This window comes from Phaenicophaeus curvirostris, chromosome 15, assembly GCF_032191515.1.
Source record: "Phaenicophaeus curvirostris isolate KB17595 chromosome 15, BPBGC_Pcur_1.0, whole genome shotgun sequence".
Taxonomy (NCBI): Eukaryota; Metazoa; Chordata; class Aves; order Cuculiformes; family Cuculidae; genus Phaenicophaeus; species Phaenicophaeus curvirostris.
In genome coordinates this window covers 7,518,229-7,542,938 of record NC_091406.1, presented here as the reverse complement: position 1 = coordinate 7,542,938, position 24,710 = coordinate 7,518,229, and the positions used below count along the sequence as shown (strand labels likewise).

The 24,710-nt window shown below is 41.3% G+C and overlaps 1 protein-coding gene across 1 annotated transcript in view; it reads right to left on the bottom strand.

Moving 5' to 3' along the window:
• Positions 1-24,710, bottom strand: part of SGCD (sarcoglycan delta) — a 376,457-nt gene that overhangs the window by 327,854 nt on the left and 23,893 nt on the right. The window lies entirely within an intron of this gene.

Below are 24,710 nucleotides of genomic sequence, written 5' to 3'. Positions count from 1 at the left end.
TGTGGATACATACATCTATACGCAGTGATCATGTTCTTGCAAGTTCCTGTTCTGGTACATGCAAACTAGTGTTTTCATTGAAAACGTGAATGGAAATTCAATTATTACAAATCTAAAGCTCCATCTTGAGCCCTTCTTCCCTACTCACACAGAGTAAGAAAGAACAAGCGTGGGAAACAGGCATACTTAGAGGAAACTCATTTTTATAACCAGCTAACGGGAAAAGAGAAACCTACCACTTGTTACACATATAAGCTTCCAGATAGGAGACAGAAGTAGCTTAATGTCATCAGCTGGATTCCCTTTGTTTGCTTCACAGTCATTACTTGCAGTGACAAATGCAACCCTTTGGTCTGTGCTAGGAGCCTGATTTCACCACCCCTCCCATACCCCCAAGGCACGCATTTAATCGCTATAGGCTGTACTTCTAAACTTTTGAGAGTTGCAGTAAGAAGCTGCCAGGTTTGGCTTTGTGATCTCTGGAAGATCTCTCTTTTACTTCTTTCTTGTCCCTCTCCCTTTTTTTATTATTACTTTTTTTTCCCCAAAATGTGAAATTTTGGTTATTTCTCTCTTTGAAGAAAGGCATTGTCCTCATCTTCTGCCTTGGGCAATACCGTGTACTTCCATTCATGATAGATCCTGGCACTCACAGTTCTTAACCTTAGTTGTCCTTAAATTCTACAACTTAGTCACTCTTATTAAAGGCAATGGTGAAATGATATAACCACATAAACCTGTCTCTTCCCCCCACAGAAAAACATCTGAAGAATTCAACAGATAATAAAAAGCTTCCCATAGGTTTATAAAACCACCCCATTGAATGTATTGCAGGAGAATGTTTTTAAAATCTATATAAAGAAGATGACCTCTCTTCCCAGAGAACTCGGTAGATATTCAAATTCAGTTTTAAAGGCTGTGCTTTCCCCACACACACCTTTTCTCACTGAACTGGACAAGGAATGGCAGAAACTAAGAAACTCTCCCAAACTGTCTGGTTCCCCTTCTTCAAGAGGGGCTGGACCTCGCAGCAACAGGTGGCCAAATTTTCCTTCTTTGAGCAGCTTAGGGACATGCACTGCATAAAATGCCTCAAAAGGTGAAAAAAAGCTCCTAAAAAATTGCACTTACATATGTTCTAGACTCCCAAAACAGAGTTCAGAAACATATTCAAGCTCAATAATTAAAAATAACCCCTCTCAAATCAACATCTTAGTACTTAGCATGGCCATCTGCCAGGTCCTCAATTCACAGGGGAAAGGATTGCAACGCGTCCCTAATATCAACACTGGACCTTCTCCAACAAATAAAGGTATAGAAAAACAAAACCATGGGTCCTTTCCCTTCTATATCCAGCTGCTTCTCCAGTTTCTGCTGTAGCAGAGGCAGCAGGAAGACTAACTCCGAAGCATTTGCAGTTTTGAGGGTGACCCACACGCTCTGCGGTCCTCTATTCCCCCCTAGTGACCAGCGCACACTGAGGGTATCGCAGCAGCTGCAGCCTTCTAGCTGCATTGCTTAAATACCAGCGGTAGATCTGTCTTGGTGCTTCAGGAGTCCCTCTGCCCTCTCCGGTGCACAAAAACCCACCCACCCCCTCTCCTCACACCCACCTTCATCTAGGAAGGACAGAAGTAACCATCTGCAACAGGGAGAGTTACAGATTGAGTGCAAGGTTCAGTTCTCCACTGCCATTCCTCCAAATATAGCCTAACAGTGCTGGTAACACATTAAATAACACAGCGCCTTTGTATGTCTGCTAAACAAAAAAAGTAGAGGCAGAAAGAAAACTCAAGCCCCTTGGAATGTCTGCCTTGAATCCCAATTAGAAAAGAATTGTTTGCCTTAATTCGAAATGTATTTAGAATAAGGAGCATGTATTTCCAAAGGATATTTTGTATTTACAGCATGTCTGTCTGGTTATACTGCTGCAATGTAATTGTTTTCCTGCTGAGAATTATAGCAGTGAAGTTACTCCGGGTACGATTACAGCTAATTATAGTTTCACTTTGGAATTTAAAGGCTCCCCTGCAACACTCCCTCCTTCCCACTTAGAGGCACCGGCCTTGGAACATCTTGTGCCTGATTCCCATAATTGTACTAACCGAGGTCCGTGAGGTCACTGCCAGCTACGTGACATGCGGATGCGTTTGAGGCTTAGTTGCGAGAAAGGTGCAAGTCATTACAGTACCAGCACGAGGGGAAATCTATAAAGAATAACCTACACTGAGGCCGTAGCTGACATCATCTAAGCCAAAACTTTGCTAGGTCTGTGTCTGGGGGGGAGCTCAGCTGCAAGAAGGCAGCTTGCAAAGCTGTGGTAGTGAGAGCACTGCAGAATTTGTGTCCAAATGGGTAACTTTTGACAAAGAGCTGTTATGTTCAGAGTGGTTAACAGCTGAAGAGCAACGAGATGTTCACTCCTGTGCATAGACTCAGTACAAGGGGGCTGCTTTAGCATCAGCAATAGAGCCCTAGTACAGCACGGGTAAGTCAGCAGACACAGCTGGACCAAGCCGTGGTGCTGCTCCCTAATGATAAATACTTCTTGACATTTTTCATATCTGTAGTTACTCCTTTGGCCTCTAAATCTTTAAAGCTTGATGCTGGAATCAGGTTTGCATCATAAATCTCTTCCTTCTATCAGAGCTTTGCCTATTGTTGCTGGTATTCCCAAGCAAAAAGTGAGCCTCAGCTGTGCTGAAGCAGCCTAAGACAGCCTTAACATTAGTTCAGCACAAACCATATTGATGCCAGTGGAGTCATTCGGGTGTCTGAAGAAACCTTGCCAAGCTGCTGCGGCTGGACGGGGCAGAGCACTCCCCGGCAGCCTCATCACTCTCGCTGCCCCAGATGGTGCAGCTATGGGAACAAATGCACTCCAATGCTGAGAGGCACCGTGTGTTTGAAAACAAAATGTCAATGAGCTTTCCAGATTAAAACATTAAAAATGTATGAGCAACAACTGTCGCACACGAGGAAGCTAGTAACACCGGTAGGGTTTTTCCATTCAACATCAGGTAAAGATAATTTTTACTATCAGTGTGTTCACATGCAGTAATATTTTCATCAAGCTGAAGACCTGGGAGACTCATTAGATCTCCTTTTGACCTCGTATAAAACCATTGCATTTTACCCAGCTATTTCTAACCGAACAGAGTGATAGGTCCCAAGAAAGTCAATAGTGGAGAAAAGCAGCAAGTCTTACTCTGGAGCTGTCAAAAAGTAGAGAATCCTCCCTTTTTTCTCTTGGAAAATTTGCTCTAATGAGTAAAATCACCTCCCAGTTAAAACTAAACCACAAAAGACCCCACCAAAACCCACTCCTCATCTAACTGTGTCTGGTTCCTCTTTCAGGTAGGAGCTCTTCTTTCACTTTCCTTTTAGGACAGAGCATTTTCATCCCAGAAACAGACTCACACACAAAATTATCACCTCAGACTTTTTTTCATCAATGAAACACACTGAGCCTTTCAGACCTTGTATTGTAAAATGTTTCTTCAGACCCTCACATAATTTGGCCATTCCCTCCTACCCGTTCTCCAACTTTTCCATATCTTTTCAAAGTTTCAACACAGAATTTTGGTATTTGAGACCCGGTTTTAACAATGTTGCACATAAAAGTAAAATTCTTTCCTTTCCTATTATTCACTACTCCCTTGTTTATATATTTAAAGGCCACATAAATTCCTTTTGTCAGGTCATCAGTGCGGGATCGATGCACAGAGGCTTTTTGGAGCACTGCTCCCTTCACCCCACGAGCATTACCTCCACTCTTGCATGCAGGGCTGTGCCTTTGCACAAACCAACATAGACTTGATGGATTTCTCATCCTCTTTACCAAAGATTCAGCTTTACCAGTGCCAGTCTCCTTTCCTTTTGACTGCATAACACTCTCTTGATCTTTGTGCTTTGCAAAAACTTTTCATCTTGTATTTTTTTACAGACCTATGATACAAATAATGGAGAGCTTTGGTACCAACACTTAACCCTAATGTGCCCCAGAAGCCACAGATCCATTAATTGCTGTCTTTCCATTTACAGCTACTTGTTGAGTTCTGTCAGGCACTTCTTAATGCATTTAATGTATATTCTAATGTTACTGAATACTGCTAATGTTTAATCAGCATGCTATTCAGTGCCAAGTCAAATGCCTCACAAAAGTCTAAATGCACTACATTTATACAATCGTTTTTTGTCAACCAGACATGTAACATAATCAGAGAGTGAAAATTAGGTTTCTTTGATAAAGTTTGCCATAAAGCCATGTCGTTTAGACTACTTACTAATTTCCTTTCACATCAGCTTTTGAATTATTTAACCCCAAATTATTATGAACTAACTAGCCTGCTTGAGTATTAGCAATACTTCTGCATAACAACTCCTCTCTAAAATTGATATAGACACGTTCCGTATGACCGGATGAGCATTAGCTTATTCATGAGACAGCTGTTTACTTTCAGAGAAACCAGACTGGATTTGCTCCCTTTTGGAAGGTTTCACAGGTAACTGGGCTTTGATGGGACTGGATGCCCAGTGCAGGGGTACAGTGCCTTGTTCCTCTCAGCACCCCTTCACATCTGCCCCACTTAAAATGCCAAACTAGCACTTGTAAGGTAAACAGACAAGCAAACCCAAAACTCTTCAGTATAATTTTCTTTGCAAAAACTCAGAAATAACTTTAACAAAAGGGAAAAAATGTGACTTGTGGCATTTCTGTATGTACCTGCCAACACGCAGCCCTTGCTGCACATGATCTGCTGATTTAGGGCCCAAATACATCTGCTGTTTAACTACATTAATACAAATATAGAGCCATAATTTTATGTGCTGAAGGATGGACATGTTTAGGAAGGGATACAGCTGCCAAGAGGATTTTAATGGCTGGTTTCCATCAAAAATCCATCCCCAAAGACAAAAATTTCTTTGTACAAAAATCCACCTCTTTTTATTCAAACCTGATTATGTGAAGGAGATTAAAGGTATCTGTGAACTTCATTTCCCTTGCCCATTCCTCACCATACTCCTTTATACAAGTTCATTTTGTCCTGCCAGAGCTGCTGTTGCCTACCTCATCAAATAATAACGAAACCTCAAGGAAATCATTGGAGAGCTGTATGTTTTGCACATAAAGACACAATGACTTCTCAGAACTCCTGTTGTTATTCAGGAATCATGCAAAATGAAGCTGAGGCAGGGAGAAAAGCAACGTATGAAACTGAAGCCTTCATACTTCACAAGCATACCTCATTTGCTCTGCTGTCAGTAACTCAAAACCCCAATGAAAAAGGGGAGGGAGGGGGAAAGGCATAAAAGAAAAGGAGTAATTGTATGCAAGCCACTAAACTTATCACTTAGCTTTTGGCAAAATATTGACTCCTGAATGATCTTTGTCAAATCTCGTAAAAAAACAGCCTCCAGGTGACGAATCTTGCCACAGGCATTAAATGTGGTGCTGCTGGAAAAGGAGAAGCATGGAAATGAGAAAGAAGTTTTAATTTTAATTAAGAAAAATGCTCGTGTCTGCATTTGGTCACTGCTCTCATGATTTGGAAAAGTAGGATGCTTGAGGGCTTGTTTTTTGTTTGCTTTAAGTATTCATTGCATTTTAAATGTCTTCTGTGCTGGGCTTGGTGGACCTGATGGTAAATGGCTGAACCAGCTCCAGTGTTCTCTGCAGCAGGCAGCCTCGACAGCAGCGCCGTCAGCACCCAAGGACACGGGGCCAAAACTAAAGATCAGAGCAGAAACTTTACAGTGAAGGCATTGCTAGGACCCCTCGTACAGAGAGCTGAGCACACTTATTGATTTCAGGAGGGAGACAGATGAATGTGCTGCATGTCTGTATCAGCAATCCAGACATTTTGGACAGGTTTTGCAAGCTGACATTTGACTGTGAACTGAGATTTTGCAGAGACTTTAACCCAACTATTGAAGCTATGAAGGACAGCACTATGATCAAGGAGTAAACGGTGAGGAGGAAAACAAGAATGTATTTGTTATCTAGAGCAATAATTTATCATTTCCAGACAGTACGGCAGGATAAAGAATAGTCTCATGGATAAAGAATTGATTTGAGATCAAGAGAAACAGGTCTGTCCCTTGGTTGCCAGCTTCCTGGCAGATCTTGGACCTGCCAAATAGAGACATAGGATGCAAAAAATGCTGCTTGCCCCAGATGTGGTCTGAGTGGTGGTCCAGTGCCATACTGAAAAGCTTTACTGCAAAGCCCCAGTTAAAATCCAAGGAAAAAAATTGCACTATATAAAGCAACCTGGATTATCCATCATCAAAAAAGTGTCATAAGTGTCATAAGTGATGCTGAGATATTCCACACACAGTCTGCCATTTTCAGTTTCACGCTAGTCACTAATCAACATTAATTCAACATTAACTTAGGACTCGATTTCTTCACCTGTCTCATGTTGGCATCAGGCAATTCACCCAACAGTCTATCTTTCAGACTCCTTTTTTTGGAAGTGATTTTTAAAAATCACTTTAAGTGATTTAAGAATACTCCTAAATGTCAGCTGCAAGGCAGAAGAAGATAGTTATTGGTCTGCTTTTAGAGAGAAATTTTGGCTCAGTTTCTTCTTCCTACCCTGCTCATCACTGATGTATTTTTAAATGAATCCTAAAATACACACCAGGAAACTCTATTAAATAAAAATCATGAATGGCATGCAGACTGTGCTATTACTGTGCATAAGAAGATAACAAGACTCAAGAGACTGCCCTTTACATTCTGCTGCTCTTGCTAACTACAGATCTGGCCCAGCAAATGCACATTCCATGTAGAAAGGAGAGTGCCATCAGCCCTAAACAGTATGCCTGGAAAGAGGCTGGAGAAATAAGAGATCAGAGAGATAATCGGCATGCCATGAGCTGCAGCTCTCTGTGTTCTCAATTAACTAAGTGATTGGACATGCACAATCAGAGATCCCGAATGCATCATTTGTAGGTTATCAGCAGTATTGGACATCAGACGGAGCACTGCTGGACTCCCCCTGCCAACAAACTGGAGGAAAGAATTAGAATGCTGAAAGATTTTTAAAGCCAGACTCTCACCTCAAGACACAATAAAAGAAAAGCTTTTAGATCATTCCTGGCAGAGGAGTTGGAAAGCTGCCATGCTCAGACAGAGTAACTATGGTAATCCATATCAGGTTGCAGAAATCATCTTTAGCATACAGTCTTTTAAGCCCTCCAAGAAGCTTTCTTCCTAATCTACTTAAAAATAAAAAATAAAGGGTGTTTCAAGGTCAAACAGTACCAATAATGGGATCAAAGACACTGAATTGGAAACAGGTCAAGGGTAAATGTCCCTGAGCACCATCTGCTGTCTCTGCAAGGAAAGAGAGCACTGAACCAAGATGCAGTAGCTGGATAGGGGACCGACATCCCTGTTTTGTGCTCTGCATTGCCATGTGAGCTTGATCATCTATCATCCGCAATGAAGACTGCACAATTAAGATGCACTGCAGAAAACCTATGCTTAATTGCTTTGATGCTTAGGTGATTGAGAGCTGAATACATTAGTGTGTCAAAATTACTCAACACAAAGGCCTTGATTCTGTTTTCTTCTGTGCTGGTGTAAGTGATGCCTGGAGTTCAGCTTCATGGGCATCTGGGGATTGCTGGAGCTTATTTACGTAGGCAGGCTCAGGCCTTGGTGACACTCCAACTCTATTTGAGTATTCGGGGTTGCGGTATGCCTGATCTAAAGGAATTTGGTTCTTTTGTTCACTTAGGTAGAATTAGGAGCATAGAAAATCAGATTCCATTATTTGAAAATTAGCTCAAAATTAAACACTGCTACTTAAATCCCCATGCTACGCGTAGCCCAAACTTTTGCCTTGTTTCACCTAGTTGTGTGTGTGCAGGAGCTTGTGATCATCTATTTGCCTTCACGTGTATTCCTTAAGTATTTGAAGGATTCCTGTACTGATTAGAACACACTTGAAATTAGAGGCAAATAAACAGTATTTGGAGCTGGACCCAAAAAAGGATCAAGAAGAGCAAATGTTCCCATTTGAGGGAAAGGACAACATATGAACAATAAAAAGTCTTATGCCTTGAAATCCCAAATGGCTGAACTGTAAGGAAGACATATCAGACTTCCTCAAGTCTCTGCTGCTTTACTTTGCTGCCTGCAGAGCCAGACACCAGCTTTTCCTCCTTGCAAAGATGGAAACATTTCTGACACACCTAACAGAACGTCAAAACTGAAAACTGTTCCAAATCAATCTTATGCTAAAGGGCCAAAATCTCAGAAATCAGGAGTCTATCACTGAATGCACATTCACACACACTCTTTTTCCTTTTTTTTTGGGGGGGGAGGATACTTCAACTCACGTTTTCCTCAGTTATCAGGCTGTTTTTTTCCTTCTGTAACATGCAAAAAGGTTGTTCTTGCATGCACAAAGCAGCTGAATGCTTATCTGCCTGTTCTGTTCATATGAATACAATAGAGGGTAAACATCTGTGTTTTGAGGGGAAAAATAAATAGATGTCCAAAAAAAGCATGCAGGCAAAATGCTTCAATAATAGTAGATACATCTTGGAGATGCTTTGAAAATCAGGGCTATAGTATTGATTTCTTTTGTTCTGTGTTGCAATAGCCAAATTGCTATGATTTCAGTAGCCCATAATTTAATTTTATTATGTTTGATCTAACTATACTAAACATACTTCTTGGTTATGTGTTAAACATTATACACATTATATGTTAAGGTGGTTTTAGGTCTTACGACTTGTCTGTAAACAGATACTAGAATTTAGATTATTCTCAATTCTCAGGTGCAGGAGTGAGGGAATTCCTAACCTGCAATTTAAAAGGGGAAAAAATTAATTATGTGCAGTCCGACTATTCAGGAAGAGGATCTTTTTATGGGACTGTAGAGTTATAGATCAAAGACACTCAGTTATGTGCGTCTCCAAACAGTTCTGAAATGTTACTGGCAACCCTCAGGGTACAGCAGAGGATAATAATTTGAAGCTCCAGCCATGCTGCTGTGCATGATGTCATTTTTGCCTGCTCTTTTTTATCTCTGCTAGGATCTCACATCATTTTCAGAAGCACCGTTCCAGTCCCTAACACTTAGTTTTGTGTGCTGTGTCTCTGCACCCACTCCCTGGGTGGCAGTGAAGAACAAGTGATGTTGGGTAGGGCCCCAGCAAGTGAGAAGAGATGCTGGGGAGCATCTTTTGTGGCTGACCTGGCATGTGACAGAAAGTAATGCCAAGCTCAGCCATGCCTGTCCTGGAAGAGGGTTTCACTTTTAACTGCAGTGCTTGCTTTGGTTCCTTTTCTTTCAGGATCAGCTGATACTAGATACAAACCAGGGAGTGGATGCAGTTTCAGACTGATGCTTGCAAATATTTAACTTGTACATGCAAAGTGGCACTAGGATTTGAGTCATCTGGCCTTAATTTTTTTGTGTTTGCCTTGGATACAGCTATTGACATAGGAAAAATAGGATATGCAATAATTCATTCAATAAAAAAACCTAATAAATCTAGCTTATAAATTAAGCCTGCAATGAAGGCAGATCATTGTTCTTCAGCCATTTGCATAACAACCTGCTGGCCTGCCTGGCTGGATTTTAGTTCAGGGAGAATATTCACAACCAGTCACCCAGTGTGCATATGTTGATTTTAAGACACTGAATTATATCTTTAGAGGAAGTGTTGATGTTGGCATTTGTACATATTTTGTAAGTATTCCAAAGGATTATTTATTAGATACAAAACTTTTTTTTTGTGAGAGAGAGAGAAACCATCTATACAGATCATAGACAACTCTAAGATTTGTAGGTAGAAAAAAGAAAACTTGCAGCTCTCTTTTGGCAGGTAAATCGAGCAATGATGTTTGATATATCCTCTCACTTGTATGACAAATGCTGTTTCCTCAAGAAAAGCCTAATAGGACTTATACATCCTACTCATTAGCTTCTTCTAGAGCACCCCACCCCTGTTTGCACACAAAACGGCCACACAGATCCTACCAAACAGTAGTCCAGGCCAGAATGGGTCTGGAGCCAGTAGCACCTGTTTCATTACTTGGTGTCATCTGCTCCCATTATCACACCCTCACCTCCTTACCATATGGCATACTCCACAGCCCAAAAACGTTTCCTCATCTGCAGCAGGAGGAGACAACACCAGCCCCAGATCTATGAGAAACTTCGTTAGCCAATGAAGCATCACAATCATCAGCTGCCATCAAAGGCAGCAGCAGGTGAGATCAGGAGAGAAGAAAACCAGGATGTGGTCTAAAGTCCACATCTGCCACTTCTTCCCACAGGTGTAGGGCTGGGAAGTGGCAGGTCTTCAACCACTTCTGTTCAGCAGAGGGGGAGATGGCAGGTCTGAAACCTGCTTTGAGCTATGCCGGGCACCAGCTAAGAGTGAAAATAAAGATGGTGATTGCACCTGAGAGTTTAGGTTGCTGTTACAGCCACTGACTCTGCTGCAGCACACCCAACTGCAGAGCAAGCCACACTTCCCATGGGAAGGTATGAAGCATAACACCTCTTCTGTAAATGAACTTCTCTTATTTGAATCATAGAATTATAGAATCATAGACTAACCAGGTTGGAAGAGACCCACCGGATCATCAAGTCCAACCATTCCTATCAAACACTAAACCATGCCCCTTAGCACCTTGTCCACCTGTGCCTTAAACAACTCCAGGGAAGGTGAATCAACCACCTCCCTGGGTAGCCTGTTTTAGTGCCCAATGACCCTTTCTGTGAAAAATTTTTTCCTAATTTGTGTCATATGGATGTTCTTTAGCACACGTGTTGATGAGACACACTTGTCAGGACAGCTCTGCTGGTGGCTGCTGTGCAGACTTCACTTGCAGGAAGACCTATTATATCCTCTCCAGCTATTTCTTTCCAGGACTGATAGCATGTTGGGACATGGCTGTACAATAGTTCAGTGCCTGGCTGCCCAATATCTTCCTACTGCTTCCTCCAGTCCAGTCTCTACAAAGGTCTCTGAGTGAGAGGGCAATATAGGCAGGAATGCAGCTATACAGAGTTTCTCTGTGAGAAGGCAAGCGCAAGCACGTTCATTCTTCCCTCAAGCAGTCCCTTGTATGCATCCCCACAAAAAAAGGCAAGCATGGAGCGTTAATGAGTATTTAATTGATAAGTTATTATAGAACTACTCTGCTAAACTGAGCGTCCTTTGAGGAAGTAACATCTAGGGAGTAAAAGCACGAATGAGACTCCTACTGTCAGTTTTATGGATGTTTGCTGTTGAGATATGGCTCCTTCAGCTGTAATGGAAGGAGCTTTTGGAAAAGAGATAGAGAAGCTGATGCGAAAGCTTCTTGTATGCACATTTTCCACCTGGAAAATGTCTGTGAAGATACAGTCTGCTACACCGTGTCTCTGGCACAGGAGGGAGAAACAGATGGAGAGATCATCTAAAATCTTTTGTTCTCCATAGTTAATAATCTGGAGCTCTTCTAATATCTAACATGTGTAGGTTGGCTTCATCTCCATGTGCATGCTCTTCAGAGGGAAATCAACTACATCCACAGCTTGGTTAACATGAAAATGCATGACTGCTTTACAAAGAGAACAGGATCTTAAAACTCTTGTGTCCTTTACAAAATGCTGTTTACAGCAGATCTGTCATGAACATCAGTAACTCACCTAGCTGTCTTAGTGCAATATGACATTTTATTGCCAGTGAAACTGGGAATGAAACCAGCCACATTTTAACACAAGTTTAGAAATTAGGAAAACCTGTCTTTTCTTTTTTTAAACTCAAACACATTGATCTGTTCTAGTGGAAGACTGCAGTGCTGCTCAGCAAAGACTTTTCAGCACATCATCTCATGCCCAAAATAGAGCACTGAGCTCATTTGGAATTAAACAAAATTTGGAAATTGTTATTTTTCCCATGAAAGAAAAGTCCATTTCAGTCCAGCTTCCTTCCAAAGCCCTGCAGAAGTTGGACACTCCAAAATGCATGTTTTTATTATCCTTAATTTAGCTAGAATACACACACTCCTTTTATAGTGAAGTCCAGAGCAGAACATCAAACTGTGTGAAGAATCATTGTGTTACTCCCATCCATGTAGAGCAGAGAACACTGACTGGCAGGAGGCAATCAGAGCATCTTCCCAGCTTTTACCAAAATGTACCTTTCAAAAACTGAAGCAGAACTCTTTAGTTCCTACAAAGTCTTTGTATGACTTTGGAGCCCGTGACTCGTGGCAGTGAGACTTAGACTCTCAAATGGAATTAAAAATTTTTACCTTCCACCATTAGGAGTTGCCATGGAAAGCCAATGTTGTTCATTCAGCCTGCAGCTTGCAATTTCCTGTTCATAAGTCATCTGCTACTCTATGGCTTAGAGGGAATACAGATTTTTCTTGGGACACTAGGACTCAAGGGAATTACCTGTAGTTAAACATCTGATTAATGGCTCATTAAGAATCAGCAACAGTGTTTATTCAGTCCCTGTCTGAATGTGGTTTTGCAATTATGTACTTTTGAGACTGCAGGTGTGTGAAATATTCATAACCCAAATGGAAATATCATGGAAGTGCAGTTTATGCTTACTCAAGGGCTAGCTGTTCTGGATTATAAATATAAAACAGAAAAGCAAAAGTGCAATTATTACTCTGCCCAGGGAGTACCCAGACACTCACCAGACTCTTTACAAACATATTAAACACTAAATTTCTCTCCCAAATAATTTATTCTAAGTGGCAGATCCTCCTATCCCCCTCACGCCGTCTCTGGTACATGCTACTACTAGACATCAGTCTTACTTGTAAAAGCAACATTCATCACTAGATAACTATGTAGTAACCACTGCACCCCAAAAGGTCTGTGCTTCTCTGGGGGCGCATCAGGTGAAGAGAGAGGAGGAAGAGTGAGACTGATGGTGCTTGGCTGGATCTGTCTGCTAGGTTCCTGGCCGTGTATTAAAATCATGGTATTGGAGCTTTAATTCCGCTTAATGGTAAATCATTCATTATCCTCATTCCTTAGCTGAACCAAGAAGGACATAGGGTTTGGCCACCCTTTCCTGCATATGATGTGCTTCTACTGTTTGCTCCACCAGCCCCAGGGCAGCTGCGGGCAACAGGCAGCTGCAACCTCTGACCATGTGCCCAGCCAGTGAGCAACAGGTTACCAGAAATTTTAAAATATGCAACCATAATGCTCTGGTTTTGAAGATGAAATAAGGACTGGAGGGCAGGAGGAGGGATGGGAGGCTGTTACCTGAGCATACTTTGTGATTCAAGAACAGTTTCATTGACTTCATGTGGGGCAGAACCCATTCTGAATCAGGTAACTTGTCCTCGCTGTGCCTTCTGCCCTAAGCATCGAGCCATCCCAAAAGTGGCTTCATTTCTCTAATTTATTTTATGCTGTTGTTTTTTAAAAGGGTCGTTGCAGAATTCCTCTGGGTCCCATATATGCCGTGCTAACTCCTCTGAGGGGCTCTCAGTGGTATCGTACAACTAAGTATGAGTCACATGAGACTGGGAATAGATAGCCAGGCAGAAACAAATCTAAAAGCAGTGAACCATCAAATGTGAGGAATGCAGGAGGAAGCTAAAAGATGAAGGACTGTGCAGAGTCCCTAAATTCAAAGTGCATTTCTGAAGGGGCACTTTTTTCAAGAAGAATATTTTTAATAGTCTCTGTCTACCACAAAAAGGAAGGACTTATCTGCTTGCCATCACTGATTGCCTAACATAATGTGCTTTATATTAGCCTAAAAGAAGCCAGTCAAGTGCTTCCAGATGGTGGGAGGCAGCAGGATGGATGGTCACAGCCAGGCAATGCCTGGTCTTTTCTCTCCGCCTGCGGCAGGTACAGTGCAGAGCTGGTGGGTACAACCCATCCCTGGAGTCTCCCCCATCCTGAAGGCAGCAGGTAGAGCCCCACACTGCACTTCGTCTTCTCTTCCCCAGGCTGAACAAACACACAAATGTGCTTCTGTCTCTTGGCTCATGGGTAGGAGTAGCCTAAGAAAGACACTATGGATGGGCATCTATAGGGTGAGTCAAGAGCTTCAGATGTTCAGAGGCGAACAGAGGAACCCACAGGCAGTGACAGTAGTGAAGACCCCACAGTTTTGGGCAAAATGTTACTATGATTTTCAGAAAGATGCCCAAATCCATTTGAAAAAATGCTAGGAAATCCTCCATGGTCTGTTGCATGCTGTTCCAGCATTGATTACTAAAACTATTTGCCTTTTTTCTGTTCTGAGTGTTTCTGACTCCAATTGCTAAGCTCAGATTGTGCTGTGATATCCTCCATGACACCCGAAGGTCCTCTGCTGCCAAAAGTCTTAGTGTTAGCATTTATAAGATTGCTTCCAAAGCCTCTTGGAGCAGCTAAAGAAATGGAACCACTTGTAGTCTGTAAGCCAGGACTTCTAGAACTCAAGCCATTCTTGTAGTATTTTTTTTTCAGAAGCCTTTTTAAATTTGTCACAGTGTCACAAAAATAGTCTGTCTTTATTTCACTACATAATGGCAATATCTGCATGAACTCATTCTTCCCCAGTTCACACATTCAAGGTTCCTATTTAATTTCTCAGGCACTGCAGCCAGCTCACATTGAGGTGTTTATAATTTCAAAAATACAGTCTCCTCAACCAGTAAGCATGACCTATTTTCTTGGTTCCTGGACCTCATATTTTCTGTGTCATTCAAATGAATCTGGTCACTCACTGGATCCAGATCTCTCCTAAGAACAGGTTTATTATTTACTTATCTGCTCATTTTTTCTGTCATCTGTAATTTTTGTCATTAGCATTTGGATATTTTCTTCTAGATCATCGATAATGGTGCTCTATGACACTGAATCAAAAATAGATTGCTGGGCAGCTGAAAAGAAGCAGTCACACTGAATGTTGGTTCCCTGCTCCTGATTGCTGTAATGTAGCTAAAATATCTGTAAAAGTGAAGGCCATTCTGAAACCCCATTATAAAAGCTTTAGAAAGCTTCCAAAATAGAAAAAATAAAGGAAGACTTCTGCACCATTGCCAAAAAACCCCAAAGGTTAAATCTGGTTTTGGTTTAATTTTTTTTTTTAACAGCCTTCTTTAATGAGAAAATACTTTTTTACTATGTCAGAGTTTTAAATCCTGACAGATAAAAACATAACAGATGACCCATCCCACTACTGTCTTGTTAACCCTTTCCTATTGCTAGCATGCATGCAAAAGCCTGGGAGAAAATTCTCCTTGTTAAAATTTCTCTCATCCTTTCAGATTTGAGGAAAGCCACTGTTTATTCTCAGCTGTCATTTCTAGCAAAATAAAGGAGAAAGTCTGGGGGAAAAAATCCCCTCCGAACCTTCCGTCTCATTGTCTCTTTGAAGCTGTGTGTTTGATAAGTCCTAGCAATGTGAATTTTCAAAAAAACAACTGTTTCTTTTAAGTTTGAACTATAATAATTTCCTATTATAATATGAATACTGGCCAGGTTTTTCAATCTACTGCAGAAAGGCAGCATTATTAATTGCTGTATTGTCTGTGACAACTTTTTCTTTTTTGTTAAATGAATTAATACATAGTGGTAGCCCCCAACTCATACAGCTTCCACCAAGCAGCAACCCTTGAAGTGGGTTAGGGGTATTGAGTTAATGAAAAAAAATAGTAAGCAAACTGCAATTCTTAACCAGTCTTATACTATGAATGTCTTCAGCCACCTGGCCAGGATATTTGTGATGTACTCCTATGAAAGATAAGCTTTGAAGCAGCTTCAGAAGAAGATAAGGCTGAAAGAAGGATGTGTTCATGTATTTGCTTGCAAGTATTTTATCTTTGCAGGGCCCAAAAGCAAGCACAGACAACCAAGCTGTGAGCAGTCTCGGGAAAACCACATATTTAACTTTAGGTGTGTACTTGTACCCAGCTAAATCAGGGCTCCTGCTGGCTTGTCTCTCTAAATCTCATTTTTACCACGGGGACTTATTGAGTTGCTCAGCCATTTTCAGTTTTCATGTTGGCAGACAGCTTCTTAATACATGAGATCTTTCTAAGATTGATACAGAGAAGGTCATATGCTTTTCCTTAGCTGTGTGATTAATGCTATTCAAGGCTTAAAAAAATATATAGCAAAGGACAATAATTGTCAAGGTTTAGGTGTATGTCTAGTGAATTCATTGCTAACTTTAGGAGACAATTTGCCATACCTCTGCTGGAGTAAGACACTCTTATAAACAAAAGAAATTGCAACGAATATAACAGAAAAAGAATGAGGCTTTTGTCCCCATTGTCACATAAAATATCTCCCTCTCCCCCCCAATCTAGGAATACTTATCAAAACTATGTTTGAGTCTTACCTATTAAATAGCATAAAATGGAATCATTTTGCAGAACTAAATAAAACCTGTTTCTAAAAGAGGGAGAGGTTCAATCCAAGAATACATTAATAGCATCATTAAAATCTGAGTCCAGTTCCCAGGCATTAGCCTTTAGTCCCACAGGGCAAGGACAACACTGCGCTCAGTCTCATCCCAAGTTGGTGAAGGCTCATCTGCTCCACAGCCAGGGGAATCTGTCCCCAGAAAGCTCTTCTCCCTTTCTTTCATCTAAAAGCCTTAGCCAGGAATCTGAACTCTCTTCATTGTCACAACACACAGAGCAGATCTGCCCTTCATTTCAGGGTTTCAAACAAAAAAAAAAAATGCAACCAGTGCTCTAATTAGCAGCTCTACTGACTTCTTCTGGACTGCAAAGGATTGAGGAGTCACAGCCAACCTTTGATTTAAAATCAAGAAGTTTAAAACCTGGCCCTCTTTTGAGAAACAGTGATTTCTACACTCCAGTACTCATTAGGAAGTAAGATTCTACCACCATACATATGCGTTATGAAAAGGTTGAACTTCTTAATAGACGAGAAATTATACTCAGATTCAATTCCACCCCTCCTTTCTCTGTGCCCATCGAAGATCCGTGGGGATGGGGCAGCAATGCCTCTGCTGCACCATTCTCCCAGTTCATTGAAAGGAAGCTTTATGCAGAGAAAAGTGGATGCTGAGATGAAGGTTGCTTTGCTAGTTACATGAGGGCTTGGGGCTTTTTTGACTTCTGTTACTAAGGCTTTACAAATCCACAATAGGGCCAATTTAGCCAGCCCCTACTCGGAGTGCCTTGCAGCACTTGTGAAAGCAATTAAGAAGCTCTATTCCCAAAGCTGTCTTCTCCTCAATTATGCCAGCAAACAAAGAGGTGTAACTGCATAAGACCCTCTATATTAAAAACCCAGGCCTACTTAGTTTAGCTGTGATCAGGGGAATGAAGTCAGCAGGGAGCAAGGGAGGTGAAGCAGCACATTTGCTCTTGGACTTCTGAAATTTATAAACAAAAAAGAGGGAAAGAAAATGATGATGATTCTGCCCACGTGGCACTTGCAACTTAATCTGCCCACTCCACGGAGCACCAGGTGCCCTGAACACCACGCAGGAGAGCAGGGCTTCAGATTCCTGAGACTTGAAAATGACCAGCTATTACAGTTAGCATATCAAAAATCAAAGACAGCTTTCCACTGGGAAGTGATCTTTCATATTCCCTCCTTTCTTCAGAGGAGCAACTAAGAGGATGATCCATTGTTTTTATCCCTTTCCGTTTCAGATATGGCAGAGATACCATTAATCGCTGTGCCTCTGCTTAACCACTGAAGAAAGTATAAAAGCCAAGAAATTATTATACCTTGAATTGTACTGTTCTTTTTAATGGTATAAATGTATTATATATTTAGTCTGCTAAATATAAAACAATGTGCCTTGTAAGCTAGTAGCACATTCTTTCTTTCAGATTTCAGTAATTGCCACTTTGTTTGGGTTAAGGTTTTTTTGGTTGGGCTTTTCTGGCTAAGGTTTTTGGCTAAGCTTTTGTGCTGAGACAGAATAAACATCCCACATTACAGACCTCACCATCCCCTCTGCAGTCTCTGCTGGAAAAGCCAGCTTTGCATTTTTTGGTTAATGAAACATTCAGCAGTGTCTGGGTAGGGAGGGTTACTATCAAAACTCTTCCTACTGGGATGTAAAGTACATCACAGTGTTTCTTAAATCAGGAACACAGCTTCTGTATTAGCTGTTTGACATCACTCTTAAAACATACTTGGTCTTGCGTGTAACAGCCTAGAAGACAGGAGGTGCATTAATTTCTTTGGGGGTCCCTAAGAAGCAATCCCAAGCATAGCTCCAACAAAGTAGCTCCAACAAAGCTTTGCCACGTGGAAAACTTGCATGTATCAGTTGGCCAACTTCTCGGCAGCATCTATAGGATGAATGAACAGGGACCTTGTTCAGGGGATTGATTTTTTTTTAACATAGATTTAATGTTCACATAAGTATTGGATGCACAAAAATGGAAACAGGAGCCTCTTCCTTATCTGCAGACCTATGTCTTGGTGCATGCAGTGGTACTGATGGCTGGGGAGACAGCAAGCTGAGATTATAGCTCTTTATGTAAAATCTTGCTCAAGCATTACTTCATTTTAATCTTGTATTTATTACTGGTTGCATCTGCTTATAAATTAGGACAGTAAGTTGTCTGGAGTTCTTAATGGCACATTTGACTGCTGCTTTGAAAGATCATCTGTACAGTCAACAAAATAATATTAATGGGTCATTACTTCAGTAAAGCAAACTGCAGCATGATTACAGCAGTAGCATTAGCAGGATGGTGATAATGAACTCTTGGAGCTCGTCTCACATCCAGCATCAAAACACGTTCCAAAGCAGACCAGTATCTTTTACCCTATTTTACATTTGGGTAAACTGAGCAGTATCTGGATTCTCAAATAGTGACACAAGCAGATGTTTGAAGCTCAGAAAGTAAAATTGATATTTGCCAGGGGCCATATTCTAGAGTTTTTTGTTTATATCACTTTCTCGTTTTTAGTCTGAGCCTCTTCCAACTCGGGGGGAGAGTTCTCTGAAGGAGAGGGAAAGGCTGTGGTTCCCATTCCCACTCTCATGTCACCCCCATTTATAGTTCATGCAATTCAGCTAGTTCAGTCATTCAGCTCTCTAGAAGTATCCTTCTCATTTCCTAAAGACATGCTATGCATGTTGATGATTTTTTTAGGGCTTGTCTGGATGGAGATATGTGGGAAAATTAATCCAAAAATCCTCTGTGAACTTGCTCAGAATCCAAGTAGCCTCAAGTGATTTAAGCTAAGCTAATGAAGGCCTGACTGAGCCTATCTGCACAAAGCTTTTGGTGCCATTTGAATCATCCTTTTTATCATATCCTTAATTTTGGATCAACAGCATTACAGACAAACCCTCTCAAAATAAAGGAGAAACACCACCAGGACAACAGGATGTGGGTAACTATCAATAACCATTTTCATAGAGATTACTCTACAAAATTCAAATCTCATATTCCTGACCAAGGAAGACAAGAGCAGTCTGCATCAGGGACTTGTGAAAAATTAAATCAAGATTTTAGCAGTCCAGAAGCACACCAGAAGCTGCTCTGGGTCCTTATGTCTCCGAAAGAAGACACTCAATGAAGACACTACATTAGAGTAGAAAATCTGTACTTGGACAGAGTGCTGAGGGGAGAGATGTCAGAAGAGGCACAGCAGTGAGAAAATTAGACTTCCAATAAAGTCATCTACTAGATTTGTCACCGCTCTCATGGTGCAAATGCAAACTTTGTGGCACCCGCTTGAGTACCTAAAACTCCATCATCACAGTGATGCAGTGTGAAAATGCATTATGCGTACTTTTGACCACCGTATCTGCGACTGCCATTAATTTGAGGAGGCTGCACTTGAAAACATCCATTTGAGAACTGCTTTTTGGGCAATTATTCTGGATCCTCAGCTTTCACTGAAAGATGCCTGTGACCCTCATGGCTGGAGAGAAGCACCTGAAAATGTAACTCTGTAGGGACAAAATTAATAGACAAATAAATTCAGATTTCACCCTTTTCTTTTGACCTTTTCTCAATTTCTCAAGAATTTCAGACCAGTCTCAGCATGGTTATTCAGGATACAATTCTTCCTTCTCAGAGACAGAGGATGGAGTCTGGTAGCACATTCCCAGAAGGGAGTCCGGCCTCGCAGGAACCCTCTTCTCCCAGGAAGAGGAGACCGAGCTCACAGCAGCTGTACTTCAAATACTTTAAAAACTACTTTTTTTCCTGCTAATCTGCTCCACTTGAATAGAAGCACCACAGTTAGTGCTGGAAGTGGACCAATGCCTTGGAGAAATATTTCAGTTTCTCCCAACACTGGAACCTAGGCAGCATTTTTGACCTGCCCTGTATGCTCTCACTAGATCAATGCGTCATCACACCAGTTCCCTCTGCTGAAACAGGGTCATCCTTCTCCCCACACACCTAAACATCCCACCCAGGCTCTCATCATCTTGCACCACTGACTAGTTCTAGTTTTCTATAACACAGAAAACTGCCATTTTTCTCTGCTTTTATCCTCTGAGAGCGTCATTGTAAAGGCAATTTTCTTAGCATCACTTCAGACTATGCCCTTCCCTCTACACAGCCCTCCTTTCACCTTCCTCCAGCAGCCACATCGAATCTAACCTGCTTGGTCTGTATTTTTAAGGTGCTTCCAAACTTATATCTGCCTTACCCATCATCTTTCACCGAATTTCAAGAGATCAGCTCTCACCTTCAATCAGTCCTACTGCCAGATGGAAGCAGCCCCAAATCCTTCCTCCATCCTCCTCAATACAGCTAACTAACATGAAACAGCAATTCCTCCCTTCTGTGCCAGAGACTGTGGCAGATGGCACCACCCTGTTTATTACAAGATAATCCTTTTTTAAAGGAAGATAAGGGGAAAAAAAATACACAGAAGGTTTAATGAGGACTTTGAAATGGAGTTCCTACATCTCTATACAGACTGGAAGTCATCCCTAGGGTCACCAAGTGCAATTCCTATTATCTCTCCATAAACTTACTGAGCTGTAACTTAAAAGTAGTTGGGGCTTTGTTCATTGTCATTCCCACCAAAAAAAACCCAGTTCCAACCTCCCTATCCTAATGGCCAGAAAATTTCTTCTGCTTTCTAATGTGAGTTTATTCATGTCCTTTCATTCTTACGATAACACTGTACTTTGGTGCAAATAGTCCTTTTCCTCCCTAATGTTTTTACAGACAGTAATCATAATCCTGCTAAGCCTTCATTTTGCTATGACCAACAAGCCACGCTTCTTCTCTTGTAAATCAGGTTCTCCATTCTCCTCATATCCGTATTACTCCCATCTGCACACATCCCTGTTTTATCTCAAATTTTTTGAGCATAGATGTAACCACAAATGGCTGTAAGGATGTTAACAGCTCCTTATCTATAGAACTGATACTTCTCCTGATGTAGCCGATGTCCTTTTCACAACTCATCACAATGACAGGCGTAAAAATTTTGTCCAAAAATTTTAATTCCGTAGAGCTGATGTCAGAATAAAAGGCTTGTATACACTGCTCTCCCTATTTCTCTCCTTTTCTTAAATACAGATACTGTGCTTGTAATTCTTCAGTCACACAGTGCCACCCTTGAGTTGATAGATTTATTAAAAACTCTTACCACCAGATTCGCAATTTCACACATCAATTCTTCCAGAACTTTAGGACCAAAAGTTTCCACTCCACACCCCTCCACTCCCACCAGTTTTTGTATGGAAATCTTTAAGCTTTTATTCCATTTATGGTGAGGCAAACTCTGCTCCCGCATGATCCTTCCCATTGGCCACTGCACTTTTACCCCCATGCGAACTGGCTGCCTTGAGTTTCTGTGTACGCACACTGAGATACAGTCCCCAATATAGTAAGCGATGATTCTATGCCTACAGTGAAAGTATGATATTGGATTTTTGTTGAAATGTTGAGAAACACATAGGATGTATTGAGAATTTCAGGAGCTTACCAAGGGTATTAAGAGGAACAGATATGTTTTAAAAACGTCTATGTGATGCTTGTGGTGGAATAAGCACCATATATTGACTGGGCCATTAAAACAACATCTCTCCCAGGATTTGAATGTGCTTCTGCAATAAAGAGGAGAGAATAACACTTGTGGCAACCACAACCACAGTAATTGGCTGGGGACCTTGTGAGAAACCAAAGCCCAGAACATGAAAGAAAAAGAGGATACCACAAAAAATGGTAAAAAGAAATACTGCAAGACACCTGAGCAGATATTTCACTGCTACTGAAAAAATGCCGTGTGCTTTCTTTTGGAACAACATCCTAACACTCTTGCTTTCACTGAAATCAATGGAGAACACTAGAAGAGCCCATTAGCATCACAGTCAGCTGCTGTGCTATGGATCTGCTCTTTGATATCCATCGGATCCCTCAAATTCTCCTAGTACAGCCCTCTTAAAGTCTGTCTGACATGGAAATGGGCCCCAAAGCTGAAACATTTCAAAATCCCTCCAGCTAAAGCTTAACTCAGAGCTCTGTAACTGGTGAAATCGCTCAGCTTCAGGGCCCAAGAAGAGCAGGTTAAAGTCCTGAGAGGCAGCTGGCATTCAGGAGAGCACAAGCAAACGCAAGAAAGGGGCATTGGAGCATGAAATATTTAAAATGCAAGAGACATGAGCGCATGGGGTACCAAGAGAATCAACTCAGCTTCTTCCTATTTCACCCTAGGCAAATCACTCCATAAGCTAACACCCAGCCTGTCTAGGTGCACAACACAGATTATTTCTCTTCCCTTCCTCTCCCTTGAAGAATAAGTACATGAAGCTGAAGTCTCTGGGGCCAAACAAGTCCAAGCACCAGGCAGAAGGAGCAAGCCAGTGTGACCTGGATGGATGCTGGCATGCTGCTGCTAAGCAACGTGCAGGCACAACCTACAGCCCTGCACTGGAAAACCAATCAAGCAGCATCTCGCTTCCTTACATTAAATGTCAGTTTACAAATGGAAGTGACAGATCACAAACCATTCCCCTCTGTAGCAGTGTGGTCTCATCCTGAACCCATCTCTGTGTGCCTTGCTTGTGCAAGCTGATCCTGCATGCCCTGGAAACACACCTCTGCTAAATCACTCCCTAAGTCTCCAAAGTACAATTTTGTTTTATAGATGCTGTCAAACCAAAACGTTTCATGTTAATTTCTCACAACCTACTCCACTGTCTGCTTTGCTCCTATTTGATATTTATTCCCCTGTCAAACGTGCATTTATTTGTTGACATTTTTATTAAATTAGACTGCAATAAATCTGTCTGTGTTTACGTTTATATTCCTTTGTGCTCAAGTATGCAAAGGACCCCAAAGTAAGTTGCATACATTAAATGCATGGCCAAATGCTCATAAGTATTTCACAGAGGGTAAATAAAGTCAAAGTACTGGTAATCAAAAATGATAATGACCCCACCTGGCCAGGCTGGAAGGGAACCACTGGAAGCAATGTTTTTGTTGGGGTGGGCAACCTTTTCCTGAGCAGAAGGGAAGGTTCAGTTAACATCCTCGCTTCTAGACTGTGAAAGTTCACATTTTTTATTTCCTTTTAGACAGGACACAGAATTTCTTGCGCCAGAAGATTTTTTTCCAGAGTAAAAAATGGCTTTTAGATGGCTGCATGTTACAAAACATTACCATAAGATACAATATAAACGAAATTCCAGAATGCAGTTTGTAGTCAATTGCTATTCAGCTGCTAATAGAGAGTTTAAAAACATCCTTAGCTCACCAAGCACTGGATAAATACAATCATGCATGGGAAAAGTGAGGCATAGAGGGGTGTGATTTGCCTGATGTCACCCATCAAGCTGTCACCAGTCAGGAATATAGATCAGACCAGCTAAATGCTGTCTGGAAAAAAATGAGAGACCAAATCAGCTGTCTCACGTTTGTGTCATTTGAAGCTTCTTCCTAAAGCTTCTATGCAAAATAGTATTTTTGTGTAGTATCTTTTTATCATAGCTGCAATAGGGAGAAGAATAAGTTAAAAAGTCATGACAGCAAGGTCACTCAAGTTTAAGGCTTTTCTTCAGCTCTCTCTTGTAGTTCTCTCTTGTATTGGTCGTGTCTGATATTATGCAGCACACGCGCCCTGCAATTCAGGGGTGTAACAGTGGCATGCTAAACAGGGTCCTCATACCTTATTTCTTCCTCCATGCCATGCACGCTGAACTTTATAAAAGGAACACAGAGAAATTCAGAGCAGCTCCTCCAACTTCAGAGGACTTTGAACGCAGGAAATTTTTGCTAAATTACAATGTCTCAAAATTGGCAACTGCACACTGATTATGTCTCATTGTGACTGTGATGTCCTTGGCGATGGAGCTGGGAGACCACAAAGTGAATATAATGCTCCTATATGTGACTCTAATGACTGATGATGCTCTTCTGTGGGTAGCAATTTTGAAATAACCAAAAATGACGACAAAGAATATTGCCTTTGTCTTTTTGCTTCAGAAGAACTTCACGTGTAACTAAGGAGTACAACACAGTATTGTCATCTACATATGTTGCTAATAGGGAAATTTGCAGCCCTATCAAGTAATTTGTGCTAATCTGTTCTATATATAGTCCTATAGGATAGGCAAGAGGCTGAGCACATGCAGTGGGTAGGGCAAGTACTCACTCCTAGGCAGGATGTTCTCAATGCAGGATGAGTGCTCAGGACATGGGAACAGCTAATAGGTGCTGCAGACCACACGATCAGATTCACAAATTAAATTAAATGTAGCATTTTTTAAATTGGAAGCCAGGTGCTTTCCTCACTCTG